General features: G+C 38.4%; 1 protein-coding gene across 2 annotated transcripts in view; it reads right to left on the reverse strand.

The window, feature by feature from the left end:
• efr3a (EFR3 homolog A) overlaps positions 1-5,673 on the reverse strand; it is a 140,308-nt gene that overhangs the window by 59,730 nt on the left and 74,905 nt on the right. The gene's annotated exons all lie outside the window — the stretch shown is intronic.

The raw sequence follows: 5,673 nt of genomic DNA on the forward strand, positions 1-5,673 counted from the left end.
AAAAATAGCCGATCTACAAGCTCGCAACGCGTCACAACGCAAGCTTGTAGATTGGCTATTTTTGGCTTATGTTCCCCTCAGAATATGGATGCAGACATTTCAAGTGGTTAATATATCTTTAAAAGAAAAAAACGCAGATATGCGTTCTATTTAATCCCTCGCCTTTTTTTTTTTTTTTACCCAAAGACCAAGGAGATATGATTTTTCGAAGATTTAGACTCCCATCCACTTCCTTGTTAACTTAACCCATTAAGACCTGAGGCGATTCTTAAAAATGTTTTCTAAATCCTAACAGTTTCTTGAAAAAAATCTAAAACATTTTTTTCCCAAGATTTTTCAAAAATAGCAGATTTACAAGCTCATAGCGCGGCACTCGGTGCCACGCTATGAGCTTGTAGATCTGCTATTTTTGAATAGCCAAAGGAATCTAAAGTGACACAGATGCGTTACAGGTCTTAATGGGTTAAAACTTAAAAATTCTTTATCTCGGCTCCTGAGTACTTTTGTTTTTTCATTGAAAAATCTCTGGCAGTCTACTGCAAAAAATCTTAAATAATTCTGGCAGGAAATGAGTTAACACACTTTCACTTAAAAAAAAATCAAAATACTGAAATAGCAGATGTGAAAGCTTGTAGATCGGCTATTTTCGCTACTGTTGCGATCAAGTAGGGCATTCATTTACGGGGGGGAAAAGGAAAGAAAGAAAGAACATAAAATGTTGAAATACAGTATAGAGGTTTCTGCCTCTGTAGTAGTGGCTTTTTTTTCATACAGTGCGAGCTCCATCATTAATTGTAGCTTTCAGGAAAGGGGAGACGAATAGAGCATAGCAGTGGCGGCGATGTTGCAGTTCCACAGATAGAAAGCCCATTCATTTTATCCAATTTCAGAACATATTTATATTAATTATGTCAAGCCTAGAACCAAGCCATCCAGACTCCTGGTGAATCATGACCATAACACATTTTATTATGCGTCAAAAGATATTTGAATAATTCATTAGATTGTAAACTAGCCTGGTTATTTTTTATTATAGCATTTTTATTCTTTACAATTATTATCATTTCCTATTTTAAAGCCTAACCTTAACCACAAATAACACGCCTACATGCCTAAAAATGAAAAAAAAAATAGATACAATAAAATAATGTAATAAAATAAATGAAAACAATAATAGTAGAATATGATAAATATTTTATTTCAAATGCCATGGTATGAAAGTATGAGGTTGTTAGTTCCATTGATCCCAGGTGGAACAGTACCGACTGGTTGATCATTAAAATAAACATGCTTTGAAAATTCACACGGCCCACCCATCTGACCAATTAACGTGTCAGCCAATAGGCTGCCACCACTTTAAACCTTCCTATAGGTTGATATTAAATCAATTGTATGGGTTGATTGATGTATTCCGTTTCAAATGTTGTCACAGTTGGTTTTATGTGAGAGGTTCTTTTATTTATTTTTTATACTGCATGTAACTTTTGTAAAGTACCACGTTGGTTTTGTTGGCTGTTTTCCCCCCCCCCTGTTCATCATGAGAGGACCATCAAGGAATTAAAGGGATAGTTCACCCAAAACAAATCTTATTTTCTATCAATTACACACCCCATGAAGTCTTGAATTCATGGAGATTTTTTGATCACAGATTAGATTGTTTTTGTCGCATTCCTAAGCCAATAATTTGATGACCGGCGGAAAGATGCTAATGTCTCCGGTAGGAGACTCAAAGTTGACTTTGAGTCTCCTACTGGAGCTGCCGCCGGTCACCACATAAATAAAATGACCCAACATTTTTTTGAAAGTGAAATATCCCTTTAAGTGGTTAACCTATCTGATGCTAAACTAAAGTAAATCCCTGGTGTTTAAGGCCATTAGCATGTGAGGAAAAGACACAAGTGAGGGAAAAGTGAAGCAATTAATCACTTAAGCCCAATATGTTTTTCCCCCCGTAGTGTCTCTCCTGTACCATTTAACCATTATTTCTATCTTTTTATTGTATTGTATTTTTCTTGTTATTTGTATTTAATAAAAATCCAGTATTATCTTGTGTATATTTTATTGCTGTTTGTCAAGACAGTCTTTGCGGAAAATGTCACAGCAACATTTTGCAGCTGTCAGGTAGAAACCATACCCATATTTATTCATAGTGCGGCACAGAGTGCCGCGCTATGAGCTTGTAGATCTGCTATGTTTTGAAAAATCGTGAAAATGTGTGCACATCTTTAAATATATATTTTTTAAAGCGGACACTTGTTAAAAAAAATGTTCCAGGAGGAACTCCAGATGCAAAGATTTGATTTTACAAATGTTCACTTAAAAAATATATATATATTCAAAGATATAGGCCAAAGAACTCTAAAATGACAGAGAAGCGTCTCCGGATTGAATGGGGTTAACTCAAATCTTTGCTTCTGAGGGTCCCTGACACCAAATATTTTTGGCGGCCAAAAATTGGACATAACAGGTACAAGGTTTCCGGCCCGAGAGCGACAATTTCTATCAAAACCCGTTTCTCGATTCTCTTGGTTCCTGAACTTCTGGCATATTGCATATAGCTCCGAATGAGCCCTAGAGAGAGACTCTAGATACAGCTGGACTGCAGATAATGATGTTATGAAGACATGGCCGGGTGGGATTAGATTTGTCGGGCGATTGTAGGGGGGGGGGGGGGGGGGTTGCAGGCGTCAAGTGAAGTTAAGCCCGTCTGCCTCTCTCCTCTCGCACGATGCTATTTATATCTCCTCCCGGAACTGCCTAGCGGAGGTGTAGTAGTCTTAAAATAAGTAGTAGTAAAATAAGCAATGCAACAATGTTTTTGTGTTTTTTCGAAAATGAATGCCCTAATTGATCAAACTACAGCGTCACACAAAAGCATCTAAAGTAGCAGGTCTACCAGCTTGCGTTTCGAGCTTGTAGATATGCTACTTTTGATATTTTTGTATTTGAATGCTGAAAAGTAATAGTTTCGGACATAATGAGGTTTCCACCCGAAAGAGACCAAATGCAAGTCCTGTATTCAAAATTGTACTTGAGTAAAAGTACCAAAGGTATTAGGCATCCAATATAAAACTAAAGTACCACAAATTGAAAAAACTCATCATTATGCAGAATGGCGCTTTTTTTTTTTTTTTTTCAAAAGTAGATCAGCTATTTTCAAATAGCCAAAGTACAACATTGGGCTCAATCAGTTAAGGGAACATGTCGTCGGGTGGAAACCTCATTATGTCCAAAACTGTTACTTTTCAGGATTCAAATTCAAAAACATCAAAAGTAGCAGATCTACAAGCTCAAAACGCATCGCTTCGTGCCGCGTTTCTAGCTTGTAGATCAGCTACTATTAATGCTTTTGAGCGACGCTGTAGTATGATCAAGTAGGGCATTCATTTGCGGAAAAATGGATAAGAGGTTTCTGCCCGACAGCAACGATATGTTTTGTAATAATAATGATCAAAATCTACAAAGACGCTCGGAAATACAACTGTCAAATAATTGTAGTGCAGTAAAAAAAAAGGACAAGATTTGCCTCCGAGAAGTATCGAGAAACGGAAAAGCTCACGTAAAGCAAACAAGTACCTCGAACTCGTGCTCGAGTTCTTTGAGTAAATGTACTTTGTAACTGTGTGACTTAGCACCAGTGGGAGAGAAGGAATCCAGGCAATCTCATCTACAAACTCTGACTTCATCTCATCTCCTCGTCCTGAGCTGCCGGCGCGCCGCGGCGTCTCCCCCCCGAACGCAACAAAGCGTTTCCTCATTCGGTTTCTCATGAATACTAATACGGTTTGCTGAGAATAAAGCTGTTTCACAGATTGTCTGGGGCAGAGGAATGGGAAAAGGGCTGCGAGTGGAGTTTATTTATAGAGGAATGTTTTAACCCATTTAGACCGGGAAAGAATCATTGTTTAGATTTCTTTGGGCTATTCAAAACTAGCAGATATCCAAAGCTCATTCTCAGATCTGCTATTTTTGAAAAATCGTGAACAGTTTTGCAATCTTTGAATATGTATTTTTGTAAGCGAACTTTTGTAACTCAAATCTTTGCTTCTGGGGGGGGGGGGGGGGTCCGTGGCCAAATAGCCTACATATCATTGTGGGGGGACATAAGTAAAAAAAATTATTAAAAAAACGTTAGGATTTAGAAGACATTTGTAGAGTATATATTCAAAGGTTTGCGCGGCACCGAGTGCCGCGCTATGAGCTTGCAGATCTGCTATTTTTGAATAGCCTAAAAATAGCCTAAAAATGACAGAGAAGCGTTCCCGGATTGAATGGGTTAAGTGCATTGTGTGGATTGGATTGCATACCGGGTCGGTCATTTGATTCATTTATTTGAGTCAATTAGTTCAGTCATTCTCATTTATTTTGTTTGGCCACGGACCCCCATCTAAAAATATTTTGTGCCAGGGACCCCCATACAATATTTGAGTTGATGTTTCAATGTTTCAAAATAGTCCAAACATAAATAGATTTTCAAATAGTCCATGGTTAAAGTGGTTAAACTAATTTTGATGCTATATTAACACATTTGGCTGGGGACCCCCTGGAACCCCCTAAACAACCCCTGGGGGTCCCCAGACGCCACTTTAAGAACCACTGCAACTCTCATAGTTACAGACCTGAGGACAATACCAGTCACCAGAATCAGGGATGTGGGTTTTCAATGAGTCTAACATGGTTAACCTATTTTAGACCTATTTAAATAATCTGTCATTTTTAGATTTATTTGGCTATTCAAAAATAGCAGATCTACAAGCTCATAGCTAATCTTTATATATATATATATATATATATATATATATATATATATATATATAAAAATTAAGCGAACATTTGTAACTCAAATCTTTGCTTCTGGGGGTCCCTGGTCAAATACATCAGGTCCTTAACATGAAAAAGTTTGAGAACCACTGATATAGAAACAAGTTTTTCAAAAAACTGTTAGGATTTAGAGGACATGTGTAGAATCCCCCAGAAGCAAATATTTGAGTTACAAATGTTTTGCACAAGACTAGACGACGCTGGTTGCTTGTTTCTTCCACAGACGCCAGGTTCTGTGAGAGAAACAAGCAACCAGCGTCGTCTCGTTCTGCACGAACGATAGCTCGTGCGCGACTTTCAGTGCATGTTTGAGTATCATGAGACTCCACAATGAGCAGTAGTAGAGAAAAAACTAACTTTGCATCGGTTATAATAGACGAATTTCACTCTTACACGGGCTCCCATTATGCCACGGAGGGGGTCGACAGACTGCATGACACGGGACTCTCTGGAATAACTCAACGTCCATTTCAATGATGGTGAGTGATTAGCGACACATCAAAGATAACACTTAAAATGTCCGGATCTCTCCTTTAACACTGATGACTGGGGTCCCTGAGATAAAATGTAAAAAAAAGAAGCTGTGAATGGGGGTCCGTGGTCTACTGCATACCATAGTTGGTGATACTTGAAATTTTAATGGTTGAGAATCACTGCTACGGTCGTACAAATCTTCTCTTTTGGGGGTCCCTGGCGTATATCTTTTCAAATGGGGGTCCGCAGGCTAATATGCATCCATTTGGGGGGTCCTTGAAATTAAAATGTTTGAGAACCCCCGCCCCTACACTCCCACATGATGGAGATAGATAGACAACAGATACTTTACTTCCTGTGGTCCAGGTGGACTCACCT

This window comes from Gymnoscopelus braueri (assembly GCF_963280865.1).
Source record: "Gymnoscopelus braueri genome assembly, chromosome: 10".
NCBI classification, from domain to species: Eukaryota; Metazoa; Chordata; class Actinopteri; order Myctophiformes; family Myctophidae; genus Gymnoscopelus; species Gymnoscopelus braueri.